Genomic DNA, 16,169 nt, shown 5'->3' on the forward strand with positions numbered 1-16,169 from the left:
AGGATATAAACAGCATTTTTCAAAGGAAGAAGTAAAAATGGCCAACTGACATATGAAAAGATGCTCAAGATCACTAGCCATCAGGGAAACGCAAATAAAAACCACAATGAGGTTTCAACTTATTCCAATTAGAATGACTATCATCAAAAAATCCGAAAATAATAAATGCTGGTGAGACTATGGAGAAAAGGGTACCCTAACACACTATTGGTGGGAATGTAAACTGGTACAACCATTGTGAAAGTATGGAGATTCTTCAGAAATCTTAAAATATATCAAATGACCCAGCCATCCCACTCCTGGGAATTTATCCACAGGAAATGAAATCAGCATATGAGAGTTACCTGTACCCCTATATTTATTGCAGCTCAATTCACGATAGGTAAGATATGGAATCAACCCAGATGTCCATCAGATGAGAACTAGATAAAGAAAATGTGGTATATATACACTATGGAGTACCTCTCAGCCATAAAGAATGAAATTCTCATTTGCAACTAAATTGATGTAACTAGATGCCATTATGCTTAGTGAAATAAGCCAGCTCCATAGGACAAATATCATGTTTTCCCAGATTTGTGGCTAACTAATATCCAGAGTATAAAACAAGTAATATATGTGAGTGAAATTGACATTTTGAGATCTGATTACTGTTTACAGCCCTTTACTCTTGAGGAACAGTGGGTTTTCTGCTTACTACTTGCTGGATTCTTTATTTCGTAGAGGGTTAAGCTTTTGATTATAAAGTAAATTGAAGGTATGTCATTGTAAAAAATAAAAAGAAAGGAAGGCAGAAGGAGGGTAGGATGGGAATTATCATTACGCTCTTAAAGCTGTGTCTATGAAACATGTGGCACTTGCTCGTCTTATCCATATTTTAAAATGAAAAAAAAAACCCACTAGTGTGTGAAACAGGTGAAGGTACTGGAATAGGCAGCATCTTACAGTGGTCACGTTAGTGCAGCCTGACGCAGCAAGGAGCAGGGAGAGTGAGAGGCAGTGTGGGGATGCCTCGCGTCCACAGAGCCCTCACCCTTTCCTACACCATGCCCCTCCTTCTCCGCACAGTTGTTTCATGGGTTCCAGTCAAGTTCTTCTCACTGCCAAACACTATTAGGCTTCATTGTGGACATTTTCCTCCAAAATATGGAGCCAAGTTGATCCCTGATTCCAAAGAAATTGAATGGCTCCTTAAACTAGATCCTTCACAAGACCAGTGATATCTTTAAGGGAAATTCTAATTTGAGAAAAGTTCCAGGTTTGCAGAGAAATTGCAGAGAGAGTGCAGAGATTTCCCAACGCCCTCCCCTGGTTTCCCAAGTGGTTAACACGTAAGTCACCGCAGAGTCAACCGTGACATGAACACTGCCCCTTGCTGATTTCACTGTCTCCTCTTACTCCCTTTTTCCAGGATCCCATTCAGGGTCCACATACGTTCCCTTGTCTCCTTGGGCTCTGGGCTGTGAGCTTCTCAGTCCTGTTTTGCTATTAATGGCTTTGTCAGTTGGAGGAGTACTGGTCAGGTGCGTTACAGAATATCCCTTGATTTGTGTGTGTTTGACATTTTCTTTTTAGCCAGAGCTGTAGGTGTTGGGGTAGAAGATGCAGGGGCGGAAGCTGACTTCTGAGGGGTATCAAGGGTACCCCTGACTTACTGCCTATGGTGTTCCCCCTGGCCACTTGCCTCAGGCAGCACTTGCCAGCGTTCTCTACCAGAAAGCTCATTTTCTCCCTTATCCCTTATCCTATATCCTGCTGCTTGGGGGCAAGACAGTGAGTGCAGCCCCAGTCAAGGGGAGCAGGGTTGAGCTCTTCTTAAGGGTGAGATAGCCACATAGACTGCATGGAATCTGGACAGCGCGCTGCTCTCTCCCCCTCCTTCCCTCTTCCCTCTTTCCTCTCATTCTTTCTTCTCCTCCTCTCTTCTTCCCTCCCTCCCTCCCTGCCCCCTTCTCTCTCTCTCTCTCTCTCTCTCTCTCTCTCTCTCTCTCTCTTTCACACACACACACACTCACTCACTCACTCACCCCTGGAAAAACCTGGCCTGTACTGCCTCAACTCCCTTTTAATTCTGATTCTGAATCAATCATGAACTCACATGTAGTTATGGGAAATAGTGGAGTGATGTCATAAATATATCACAATTTTCCAAGTTGCAACCAGGAAATCAACATTGACACAATCCTTGTCTCTTAATCATATCGCAACAAATTAAAAGCTTTATTTTGAATGGGGAGAATTGCACACATGTTTTAGGTCAATGACGACTTCTGATTTTGGTTTCTTCAGAAGTGTAACTCTTTGAGTGAGCCTGTGAGTCATTGAACTCCTTTTATCTTCTCAGTGTCAAAACTGCTAATCAGCTCAACAAAACAATTCAGTAAAACATAATACAGGCCAAGCTTATTGCTTTATGTTGCGGACATAAGTAATGCATTGTTTACAAGGCTGCATGTTTTTTTCCCCAAAGAAACCTTTTATTTAATGAGTACACATTTCATAAGTACAACTTTAGGAATATGGTGATTCTTCCCACCATGCCCTCCCTCTCACCACACGTCTTCCTCCCTCTCCCATTCCAAGTCCCATTCTCCACTAAGATCCATTTTCAATGAACTTTATACACAGAAGACCAACTCTATACTAAGTAAAGAGTTCAACAATTTGCACACACAAAAAACTGCTCCTCAACAGTTGAGTTCAAAGTCATTTCATCTTGAAGTTAATTTCACTTCTTTTTTTTTTAGAAACTTAATTAACTTTAAAGAAGCACCCAAACATGATACATCTTTTGTGAGCACTTAGACATAATACAACTCTTTGAAAACAGAGGTTGTGCATGGGAAGTTAGTGCACAGTGTCTCCTGTTTTTAATTTAGCAATTAACACTTTTATGTATGATGTCAGTGATCACCTGAGGCTCTTGATATGAGTTGCCAAGGCTATGGAAGCCTTTTGAATCCACAAACTCCATCGGTATTTAGACAAGGCCATAAGCAAAGTGGACATTTTCTCCTCCCTTCAGAGAAAAGTACCTCCTTCTTTGATGAGCACTTCTTTCCACTGGGGTCTCACCCTTCGAGATCCTCCATGAAGGACATATTTTGCCAGTGTCTTGGCTTTCCATAAGGCTGCATGTTTAACATTTTCCCTTTGCATGTAGAGATTCCTTTGTGTTCAAGTATTAGAATTTATTAAGAGTACAAAACTACCTATTTATATAATAAGATGTATAATGCTAATGTATAGTACACAATGTATGATAAATGTGTACTTACACATTCGATGACTATTTGCCAGATATGATAGTGTCTGTGTGTTTTGATGACTGTAGCCTAGGTCTTCTCTTAGTTACAGAACATTACAGTTCTGCACAGTTGGGGTACATAAGCAAAAGGAGAGACAGGACACAGGAACTCTTTTCCTGAAAACTGCCTTCATCAAGGTACCGAGGGCAGCAACTATTAATTTTTTGCAGCAAGCATTCAATTGCCTTTTCTGATAAGGAGTGTCCCACTTTCTTAAGGAGATAAAGCAGTTCTGCTTTATGTTTCTGTTGTGCCGGGGACAGGAACTTCCTCATGCTGATCACTCACCAGGCTCTTGAAGAGATGAAATGATGCGTCTGTAACCCTTGTGGCATGGTGAGTTGTCCCTTGCACATTGTGCCAAGGGTCCCTGTTCAGGCGCCAGACTGTGTCTTAGATGGGGTCCCATGTGTCACTCACTGTTGTGTATGAAAGCACTTCAGAAATTCATGAAAAACATGGAATTAAAGTATAAGTTGATTTTTTGTGCAAAAAAATGAAAAGAGATATATTTAAAAATAATATATACCCATTAATTTTGAAGATCCTTGTTTGCTTAGTTTTTAAGTTGTTTTTCTACCAAACTTATCTCTTAATTCCATTTTCTATGAACTTTTTGAAGTATATTGTATATGATATACCCATAGCTAAAATCAATGAATAAAGTTGAAATAATTTCCTCTAAGATCCAGAACAAGACAGAGTTGTCCACTCTCACTGGTCTTTTTCAATATAACACTGGAAGTGCCAGCTGGAGCCACTAAGCAAGAGAAAGAAATAAGAGGTCTCTACGTAGGGAAGGAGGAAGTAAAGTCACCCTGCTTGTAGATGAGATGATTCTCGGTATAGTAACGTTCCTAATCTTCCCAAAAACCATCAGGGCTGATAAACTAACTCAGCAAACTGCAAAATCAATGCATAAAAATCAGTAGCATTTTTTATCCACCAATAATGAACTTGTGGAGAAGGAAATTGAGAAAGCAACCCCATCATAATAGCTGTAAACAACCAAAATTCTTGGTCTGCTGTTACGGAGCTTTGGGTTAAGCCAACACTTGTGATGCCAGCACCCCATGTCGCAGCACCGATTCAAGTGCTTGCTGCACTGCTTCTGATCCAACTTCCTCTAAAGCACTGGGAAGGCAGTGGATGATGGCCCAAGTGCTTGGGCCCCTGCCACCCACGTGGCAGTCCTGGGTGTTGTGGCCATTTGGGCCCTGGACTTGCAGATGGAAGATTGATCTCTCTCTCTGCCCCCACTCCATTCCTGTCTTTGTCACACTTTCAAACAAATAAATATTTTAAAAAACCATAAAATTCTAGAAATTTCATCAAGGAAGTAATTGATCTATATAGTGAAAGTTACAAAACACTGATAAATCAAATGGAATAGAACAGAAAAAAAAAAAACTGGAAAGACATTCCATGTTCCTGGATTGGATGAAACAACATTGTGAAAATGTCCATACTAGCTAAAGTGATGCACAGATTCATTGCAGTTCTCATCAAAATGTCAGTGACATTCTTCACAGAAACTGAAAAAAATCCTAAAATTCATATGGAATGATAAAAGACTCTGAACAGACAATTCTGTCCTGAGCAAAAAGAACAACGCTGGAGGCATGACATTACCTGACTTCAAAATACACCAGAGTCATCGACACACAGTGTGGCACTGTCAGAAAGCCAGACTCAGCGGCCAGGGGAATATAGCCGGGATCCCAGAAAGAAGGATCAACACCTCATAGGAGACAGTCTCTTCAATAAGTCACACTTGAAAAGCCCATGCACCAAGACTGAAACCAGCCCCCTGCCTCACATCATACACAAAACCCAACTCAGTACGACCCAACACTGTGACACCACTAGAAGAAAACATGGGGACCACTTCAGGACTTCAGCATAGGCAATGATTCCTTTGGCTAATGCCCCAAGAGTAGAAGCAGCAGAAGCAAAACTAGATAAATGTGATTGCATCAAAGGAAGGAACATCTGCACAGCAAAGGGAACAATCCATAGGGTGCAAAGACAACCCAAATCAAAGGAGGAAAATGCGTAAACTCTTCATCTGTGAGGGATCAACACCCAGGATACGCAGGAAACCCAGCAACTCCACAGCAAGAAAACGAACACCGTGACCTAAAAATGGGCAAATGGTATGAACAGACATTTTGCAAAAGAAGACACACAAATGGCCATCAGGTCTATAAAACACGCCTAGCGTCACTCATCGTCGGGGATGAGGTATCACACTGCCCCCACCGTCACAAAGGCAAGTCACAAATGCCGCAAGGATACGGAGAGAAACAGACCCTGACACACTGCTGGTGAGGATGTTGATTAGTACAGCTGTGTGGAGAACAGAAACTGAAATCAAACTACAGTAAGATCCAGCTACCCCATACTGCGCGTGTACCCAAAGGAAGGGAAGTCACAAATCAGAGATACCCCATGGAACCTATGAAGCAGACTCACGGAACAGAGTACACAGAGTAAGAGGAGCAGTGTGTATTTCAAATCTTGTGGTCTGGAGTCTGGTCTGTAGGTCTGTAGTTATAGACAGGGACCACAGGCGGGCTGGAAGGAAGCAGCGGGGTGGGGGTGGGGAGCCTGGCGCCCACACCAGAGGACAAGCAGTGCCTGGGACACACTTTGCTGGCCCACACATTGTGACAGTCATGGGGATGAGACTTGCAGCAGCGCTGACTTCCAGTTGGAGTTTTTGAACAGCTACTCTGAGAGTGGTCACAGATGCAAGTGTAAACAGAGGAGCAAGTTTAAAGAGAGGGGCCATTAGCTTGGCTTTGAACCCATTGGAGTTAGCACTGACATGTTTTCCAAATGCAGCTTTCGGTAGTTTTTGCATATAGACGCCAAATCTTTCCTGGAAAATTAGATTTCAGAGTCACTGTTCTGTCTTCCCCGGAGCATCTCAGTACTCAGCTTCATTCTTGGTGCACAGTTGTGTCCACGTCCATCATACTGACCAATGATTTTATCAGGAGAGGCTGTCCGTTTTTCACACAGTTATTTTCATGGTGTGTTAAGAATTCACAGACCTCCGCTCATCAACAGGGAACTAGACCCCAGAGAAATCTCCAAGATGACTACAGGCTCAGAACCCCAGGGAGGCTGAATGGTTGGCCTCTGGCACTGCCCTGGGGAGGAAGTGGCTGTTTTCCTTTCCAGGCTCCTCAGAGGACATCCAGGAAGTTCAGACAAGAGGGAGATCCCGTAGTTCAAGTAAGAGTTCCCACAGGGCATGCAGATGAGCTCCGGAGTCACCACCAAAGCTGCTGGCACGAGCAGGCTCTCCTCCTTTAATGACATATCTCACTCGCTCATATTTAACTCTCCGATTATTGTGGTGATGTGCCGGCCCCAGGGCCTGGCCGACAAACCCGGTCAATGTCGCATTAGATCCAAGCATGCCATTCCTTGCAGGCAGTTGCTGATCTTGTGAGAACAGTCACCGAGCTCTGAAAACAGGCATTTGCAGGAAAAGAACTTGTCTGAGCTTGAATGACACTGAGCGGTGATGGGCGCCTTGCTGGACCCACCATGCGAGGTTTGTGCTTTTCCTGGAATCTAATCACTCTGTGATGCGTGAGATTCCAATCTTGGGTGCAGTTGGCTGAGAGGGGCTCGGGGGTAGTGGCAGGGATGTGTGATGGCTGGGACAGTAATCATCCACCTGCACATCACATTCAGTCTCTCCTCTGGGTGGAATCAATCCCCTTTGCAAATATCCCTGCTGCTGCTTGTCACAGTAGGAGTCTGTTCAGAATGAAAGCTCCCAAGACTCAGGAGAGACACCCAGTGCACGCCCCGCCCTGCTGCCTCTCACAGCGGAGTGGCACGTGAGTCCTGAGGTCAGCTGGCAGTGGGCATCGATGTCCCCATTCCCTGTGTGCTGAGCCTGGTGTGGAGTGGGACCCGGGCTTGTTATGCAGGTGTGAAAACTCCGCCAAGTCGAGGATTTTCAGCATCAGCTTCCTAATCTGAGAAGTGGAGATTGCAACGTCTCCCTCACAGCGTCATGAAGCCTTCACCTTTGTCTCTCGTTAGCGTTATTTAACTGCAGGCTTGGATTAGCTGTGACAGCATCACAGCGTGTCCCTGAAAGTTGAAGTGAAGAAATGTTTCACAGTGACACATTGTGTTCACAAAAGCAAAGAACAGCAGGGACATAATACTGAGATGTCTACATTCCAGCACCTTCTAATGCACTCACTACTACTGCATGATAGTGCTGTACTAAGTGAGCGTGGGGAGAGAAACTTGAGTCAGTGTTTCAAAGCTGCCTGCAGGAGTTGCAGTTCAAGGGGAATGAAGTCCTTAAGGGAGGAGGTAAAATCCCATGTGCTGTGGCAGGCCGGAGCAACGTGCGCTGTCTGTGTGGCTCACTTGGGTCATCCTCCGCCTGCGGCGCCGGCATCCCATATAGGCACTGATTCTGTCCCGGTTGCTTCTCTTCCAGTCCAGCTCTCTGCTGTGGCCCGGGAGTGCAGTGGAGGATGGCCCAGGTGCTTGGGCCCCTGCACCCACATGGGAGACCTCAGCAGCCATTTGTGGGGTGAACCAACGGGAGGAAGATCTTTCTCTCTGTCGCTCTCTCTCACTACCTAACTCTATCTGTCAAATAAAAAAAAAGAATTCAGAGAAAGGATAAATCCCTTTTTGGTTTGACAGAAAACAGAGAGGGTTTGGGGAAGGCTTCAGAAGATTGCTGACACTCTGACCTCAGAATCAGCCCTGAAGGCTTCCTGGTCTGGCTGAAAAGCCCATGAGAGCATTTCAGGCATGGAAAGCCAAGACACTGTGGCAAAGTATGTCCTACATGAAGGACCTCGGTGGGTAAGACCCCAGTGGAGAGAGCGAGAAGGAGGTACTTTTCTCTGAAATGAGGAAAGAACTTCCATTTTGCTTATGGCCTTGTCTAAATACGGAAGGACATCATGGATTCAAAAGGTTTCCGTAGCCCAGACAGCTCATGTCAAGAGCCTCAGGTGATCACTGACATCATACATAAAAGTGTTAATTGTTAAATTAACAACAGGAGTCACTGTGCACGAACTTCCCATACAGGACCTCTGTCCTCAAAGAGTTGTGTTATGAGAGTTAACAGTAAAACTTGTTCTCAAAGATTTACTTCATTTTATGTATTAAGTGGAGGATATTCTTATGTCTCTAAGTTACAGTTATGTCTAAGTGCTCACAAAATAATGTATCATTCTTGGGTTCTTTAAAGCTAATTAACTTTCTCAAAAAATGCTTAAAAAAGTGAAATTAACTTCAAGATGCAGTAACTTTGAACAGCCCTTGTCTTGACTGTTGAGGAAGTTTTTTTTTTCATACAATTTGTTGAACTCTTTAGCTAGTGTAGAGTTAATTTTCTGTGTATAAAGTTAGTTGAAAATAGATCTTAGTAGAAATAAGCCTGGGAATGGGAGAGGGAAGGGGAGGGGTGAGAGTGAGTGGGAGGGCAGGTACGGTGGGAAGAATCACTGTGTTCCTAAAGTTGTATTTCTGAAATGCATGAAGTTTGTGTTCCTTAAATAAATGGTTTATTTGGGGGAAAACAAGAAGAATGCTGTCATGGGTTCAAGAAGTTAGATGATGGTGAGGATTTATGAAGGCTGTGCTGGAGGGAGTTGGTCTCAAACGGATGGGAACTGGGAAGGCAAATGTGTGAGGATGGCAGTGCAGGCTGTCAGGAAGAAAACTCGTATTTTTGTGCAAAAAGATTCCTTAAAACTCAGCCAGGGAAGTAGCGACAAACTTGCTGAGTATCTGAACGCTGACCAAGCAGTGGTGCTGCGCTCAGCTGGCCGGGGAGTGGCGTGGACCACGCCCTGACCACAGCTGTCTCTCAGCCAGGCACAGCTCCGAGGAGAAGGGGAGAAGGGCGCAGGCCTGGTTTCATGCTCCTGTTGCTTTCTTGAATTCTCGATAACTGCATGAGAGGCCCCGCATGCCCAGGTGGCTGCACAGACTGGAGCGACTTGGGTGTGGCTGCAGGGAGAGCTTTACCCCAGATGCTGGGAGAGTTGTCCCTTAGCAAGTCCTCCGGGAAGCATCACCACGGGGAAGCGCACACAGGCCCAGGACCCTCGCCTGGCCGTGGGGTCTGCTCAGGTGGGCGGGAAGCATCGTCCCAGTGCGTCGTGTTCAGGACTTCTGCTAAAGGCATACAGTACCGCTGCTCTTGCCGCGTGGGAGAAACAGGCAGCTGTATGAGATGTGTGTGTGTGTGTGTGTGTGTGTGTGTGTGTGGATTTGCTTCACTAGAGTGATCATTGTACTCTCTTTGTCTCTGTCTCTCTCTATATATCTCATAACATCATTCTCTATAATATCTTCTGTATATTTTAAATATGCACACAATAAAATTTATCCTAGAAAACCATATTCTCGTGAGAGCTCCCTGCCTGCTAACCAGTGTCCATTCTGCATCCCATGAGCTGAGGAGAGATTTTGACCCTGCAGTCGCGTTCAGACTTGCTTTTTGCATGGCTTCCACCCCATTGACGATGATTCCTCTGTTGGAGGTGGGCACAATGAATTGGAAGGTTCTGGAAGCAATGCCCCATTATCACTCATGGAGAACTTTCCTGCACGTGCAGGAGTCTGGAAGACGTCCACTGCGATCCCCACAGGTGACTGCAAGGGCTCAGGGGAGGAGGTGAGTGCAGATGTGGTGTAAGCAGTGAGAGCCAGGGCTGGAGGTGACGCGGTCTCAGGATTCAGCATTACCCGAGGTGGAGCTGGTGCGCAGGAGCAGGTGCTGAAGGGAGAACCCATCGAGGTGAAGAGGCTGTGCCCATGGCTGCAGTGACACCACAGCATCTAGAAAATGAAGGAAACTCAGCGGGCAGCCGGTGGCACCGTTCGAGGGGACTGAGCCCAAATCTGAAAGAACCTGGAGCATAAAATGCCATCATCTTTTCCAGCATGGTGTGCTACAGGGACAGAGCTGATGAGGCAAACCCCACGGATGTCTTACGTTGGGAGACTGCCATGCCCCTACCATTCCCAGCCATCCTCAAGGTGGGACCCTGCACCAGCAGAGGTTAGGCATTGCTCAAGGCTTAGGTGATCATTAGCATTTTTAAGGCAATAAAGTGTGTTTTAAAACACAGGTGTAATTTTTCATCAACACATGACAGTACAGGGGTAAAGTGTGTCATGTCAACACACATACAGAGTGCGTAATGACCAGATAAGGGTAACTTGGTATCCAGCACCTCAAACTTGCAGAATGTCTTCAATTTGGGAACACTCAAAATTCTCTGTCCTACTTGTTTTGAAAAATGAATTAACTGTTGTCAACCGTAATTGACCTACTGGGCTGAGGACTGTTAGAATTCCCTGTGCTCCTGTGCCCATGACGGTGTGTACGTAATGCAATCCTGTACTTCACAGACTACAGCGTTGCACAGACACAGCTGTTACACGGGCCAGGAAGCCAGGAGGTCTGTGAGTCTGTTGTGGTGTTTACTTATCCCAGTGGTCTGGAACCAGACCTGCAGCACCTCTGAGTTAAGCCTGGACTTCCCACATAGAGGGAACAGTGTGTGATGCTTTCATTGATGAGTTTACAGAAGACTTTCACAGCAGTCATGGAGACATACCAGTCCTAGGTGCTGTGGTTATTTCTCGTAGAAAAGATACCAGCTTTAGACCAACAGCACACAGGGGCTATCACTGAGCTCTTGTAGATTTTCCCTGAAAAGTAGGTTGCGTTAAGCACCATAGCATCCCTTTTATCATAAAAAGAGGATGCTGTCAAGTGCAGGTTTGTTTCATCTGTAATGAACGAGAATTAACCATGTCCACTCACTCATCCACCATCATATGCATACGGTATCAACTCCTCTCTCTGAAAGGCGACTCCACTGAAGGTGGTATCATCCCCTCATGATGTCCACAAAGCAGAGAGGTAGTGGAAGCCACAGGCTGACACACCTTTGTAAAGAGCAGATGGTAAATGGTCCAGCCTTTGTCGCACTCTCAGCTCTGCAGGTGTGGACACTGCTGCGGCCAGTGTGTGCCAGAATGAGCCTGACATATTCCAATAAACTGTGTTTAGAGGCCCTGAAATTGGAATCGTACATGATTTTCTTTTTTTAAAAAAAGATTTATTTATTTGAAAGTCAGAGCTGCAGAGAGTGAGGGAGAGACAGGGAAGGAGATCTTCCACCTGCTGGTTCAAACCCCAGATGTCCGCAAAAGCCAAGGCTGGGCCAGGCTGAAGCCAGGAGCCAGGAGCTTCATCTGGGTCTCCCATCTGGGTGGCAGGGCCCAAGTTCTTACACCATCTTCTGCTGCTTTTCCCAGGTCTGTAGCAGGGAGCTAGACTGGGAGTGGAGCAGCCAGAACATGAACTGGTGCCCACATGGGATGCCTATATCATAGGCAACAGTTTTACCCGTTATGCCACAATGCTGGCCCCTTCCATAAATTTCTTACCTCACAGGCCAGCCCAAAACAGGCAGCCAGCCGGATTTGGTAGTATTTTGCTAGCCACTAGTGCAGGTGATATAAAGATAAATCAGATGTGATATACATACATGCATACATAAATATATAAAGATAATTATGTATAATTAACGCAAAAACAAGCAAATAAATCAGTGTTGTCTTTGTCCTTAAGGAGCTATATTCTTTTTAATTTTTTTAACCTAGACACCTTTTATTTAAGGTATATAAACTTCATGTATTTGATAACGTCCACATTCAGCCTAAACAGCGGTTTGTCTAGTGCTCTACTGCACAGCCCAGGGAAGTTGTCCTGGTCCTTAGAAGCCTCCTGACAGCTGCAGGTGTGGACCTTTCTAACACGTGGAGATACAAGTTTCACTCTGATGCTTTTGTCTCCAGCTCATGGAAAACACCTGTTTGCCTCCCTTTCTCTCCATTCACTTTGAGCTGACAATTCCCCGTTGGTGCCAAAGGAATTCAGTGGATATGTGTGTTTACTGATTATTTTCCAATAATTTTTAAAAAATATTTTGTTTATTTATTTGAGAGCTAGAGTTACAGACAGTGAGAGGGAGAGACAGAGAAAGCAAGGTCTTCTGTCCATTGGTTCACTCCCCAAATGGCCACAATGGCTTGAGCTGCACACATCCAAAGCCAGGAGCCAGGAGCTTCATCTGAGTCTCCCACATAGGTCCGGGGGCTGAAGGACTTGGGCCATCTTCCACTACTTTTCCAGGTCATAGCAGAGAGCTGGATTGAAATAGGGGCAGCTGGGAGGAGAACCGGTGCCCAGATGGTTGCTGGCGCCACAGGTAGAGGATTAACCTACTGTGCCATGGCACCAGCCCCACCCAATAATTTTTTGTTGTTGTTTTTCTTGTGCCTATGTCTGAATGAGTCCCAGGCCCTCAGACTGTTCCTAGAGAAAGGAAGTTTTGGGACTTCAGAGGATGTGTGGGACCTCAGGTGGGGAGAAGAGACCCGGCTGTGGGTGGCTGCGATGTTCGTCACGCTCACTGGCTGGGGAACATTCTAGAGGACGGTACAGCATGTCTTTTATTATTTTGACAGGGAGAGTTAGAGAGAAAGAGAGAAAGGTCTTCCTTCCGTTGGTTCACCCCCTAAATGGCTGCTATGGCCAGTGCTGCACTGATCCGAAGCCAGGAGGAGGTGCTCCTCCTGGTCTCCCATGCAGGTGCAGGGCCCAAACACCTGGGCCACCCTCCACTGCCTTCCCGGGACACAGCAGAGAGCTGGACTTGAAGAGGAGCAACCAGGACAGAATCTGGTGCCTCAACTGGGACTAGAACCTGGGGTGCCAGCGCAGCAGGTGGAGGATTAGCCTAGAGAGAGACGGCGCCAGCCGAGGTACAGCACATCTTATAGAATTATAAGAGACGTACCCTGGTGAGGCCATTACAGATACCATACATAATGCTCAGATAATCAAGTTATCTGAACAAATGATAGTCACCAAGTGGGAGACATGGTCTTTTCATTTAGATTTGTTTGATCCCCAGTATTAATATTATTTATACACTGAAAAGAAGCTATGGGATTCTCCAGCTGCTTCAGAAAGAACTACGTTATAAGACATACGGGGGAGTTCTCAGAGTGTGAGAGAGAGGGTGAGGATAGTGCAAGCCGACCCTCCTCACGTGAAGTCCACAGAGCCCGGGCCGCACCTGTCCTCATGCTGCCTTGCATTCACTGTGGGGCTGGAAGCACTGGAATATTTTCCATGGTGAGGAAAATCTGTTTCACACCGTTTTTCCTAATTTCTGAGGTTCATTGTTTTGGTCTGAGATCCAAGTTAATTGGAGTCTGGGGACTCTGCTCCCTGGGGCTGTTCCCTGTGAAGGTCTCAGCCCCAGACCTGATGACAAATTACAGCTCTGCCAGGCAGAGCTCAGCTGAAATACACACCAGCCTCCCCTCTTCCGAGTGTTCAGAACCGTGGACACGGCGGGCATTTGCAGAAATGCGTGATCCTCCATCTGCGTGGGGCCAGCTGCACTCACTCCCCTTCACAGAGGGGACTCATGCTGCACCATGAGAAGCCGTGTGTGACTGTGGAAGGTCCTGTGTCAGCACGGAATCCCACGGGGGAGGGGCTGGACACAAGCAGTGCACAAGGCCAATGCCAGACAGGAAGGAACACATCCTACTGCTTGCCTGGTAACGCTCGTTCTGTAGAGAATTCTCGTGGCCGATGCTGATTCTCGCACATGTCAGACTTCGGCGACTGTGTCTGTCACAGGAGGAAGCGCCTGTGTTAGGCTCAGCCTGCTCAGGGTCCGCGTCGAGGGGAAGTCTGCCTGGAATCGGTATTCTGTTTGGGGTCTGTGTGGAAGATCCAGATGCAAGGTTTGCAGACATATGATCCCATTCTGTCAGCTCTCTCCTCCCTCTGCGCTTTCCTGGGCTGTGCAGAAGCTCCTTGGCTTTATGCACTCCCATTTGTCTACTTTTGTCTTTATTGCTGGGACTTTGGGAGTCTGATCCAAAAAGCCACTGCCTGTGCCGATGTCTTGGAGTCCTTGCCCTGTGTTTTCCTCCAGTGGTTTTAAGGTTTCTCGTCTTACGTTTAAAATACTGATCCATTTTGAGCTGCTTTTTGTCGAGGGTTTAAGGCAGGGGTTGTGGTGTGATCTGTACTCTTGTCTGCCCAAACCCAGTAGAACACGGGGCACCATCATGTGCCCAAACGCAGTCAGCAGGTAGGACGACCCAGTGAACTTATCCTGTGGCTTGTGGTGGTTTGCTTCCTGAGCTATGGCCGTTTGCTGACTTTGTCGATGCCTGTGCTGTCTGTGCCCTCACAGCCCAACCTCGAGCACCCTAAGAAGAGGGGCCCAGAGCCGGGAAAGTCGTCAGGACCTGGGAGACTGCATTGGGGCCACAGGCTAACGCACACAGCATCACACTCTTCCCTCCCACGGCTCAGTCTTCTTGTGTACAAAGCAAGTAACAGAAACATGTTCAGAGCTGACCCCAAAAAGGCTTAGTCAGCTGAAATCATGCAATGGGGAAATAGGCTTTATGGTATGAAGTGATGCAGAGTTCTTTGCTGTGATGTTTGCATTTCTACTCAAAGAACACTGTCAGGGTGTGGTTTCAGTCCCCACAGATTTTCCTTCCTAAAAGGTATCCCCGGCTTGGTTCAGCTGGTTGGCTGCTAGTTAATATGCATTTACAAGATACAAAGTAAAAGTCTGATGATTGTTAAGTTAAAGCGGGAGTGAGCTAGACACATTTGAATGTTCCTTTGCTCCAGTTTTTAGTGTTTAAGATCAGTTGGCTGTGTCTAAACTTGACAGTTGCATTCTCTGAGTTGTAAGCCCACAGCCTTATGACAGACAGGTGGTGTCTGGAGCGTGGGCAGATTAGAGAATGGGACAGTTAAAGGTGCTGACGCCCACTGTCAAGGGGCACCGCAGGGGCTGGTGCTGGGCAGCGCTGCACACTGGCCTCTGTTCTGCTTAGGCCCTGTCCCAGGTCACTGCTGCCCTCATGAGCGCTCAGCAAGTGTGCTATGATAGTGAGTGGACCACGCAGGCTGCCCACACACTCATCGCTGGCACTCCCTGAACTGATGTGAGTGTGGTGAGAAGTGAATTTGTGCTCATGGTCACTGGCCGGCAAGGTCAGCCAGTCCTGCCACATTTTATAGTTCACCAGAGCGACGGCTCAAGTCAAGGCAGTGGTTTTTCTTCTTAACTGATCTTTTGTCCAAAAGCCACACAGTACTGTGAATACAGACGGCCAGGGGAGAACAGCCAGTGTAAGCCCGAGCGGGGTGTGGCTTTACGTTAGGGGTCTCTGGCTGCAGCAACAGACTGGACTTCAGGGAGTTTTGACCGTGCTGAGCAGAGCCCCTCTTGTCGGGAGGCCGAGCATCTGGAAACTTCTGCCTGGCAGCACTGTCTCTCCCGGCTGGGGTGGGGCGGCCACTGTTCGGTGAGCCGACTTGCCAGGGAAAGGCCTGGCGCTCGCCAGAAGATCATTGCATGCAGGTGTCTGTCCAAGTGCGGGGGCTGCACTCCTGGAGCTGCTCACCCTGCAGAGAGCAGAGGTGCAGCGGCACGAGCAGCGGGGCCGGGAGCGCGGAGACCACTGAGCAGAGCTCGAGGTCTGTGTCTAAGCACAGGACAGACGTTTCATCAGTCACTGTGGGTGCAGGATTCTCTATTGAATACAAGAGCTTTCCTTGGTCAGTAAAACAGAAAACTGATGGTTGGCAGTTCTGTGCGTCTAGCAATTTCTCTCACCCTATGTATAGCATAAGGACAATTACCCACCAAGAGGCAAGCAAACAGTAGGATATTTCATTAGAATGAAACCAAGTAATTGATTTATAATTTATAAAGGCAAATT

Source organism: Oryctolagus cuniculus, chromosome 6, assembly GCF_051225735.1.
Source record: "Oryctolagus cuniculus isolate XC-2025 breed Fujian yellow rabbit chromosome 6, ASM5122573v1, whole genome shotgun sequence".
Classification (NCBI taxonomy): domain Eukaryota; kingdom Metazoa; phylum Chordata; class Mammalia; order Lagomorpha; family Leporidae; genus Oryctolagus; species Oryctolagus cuniculus.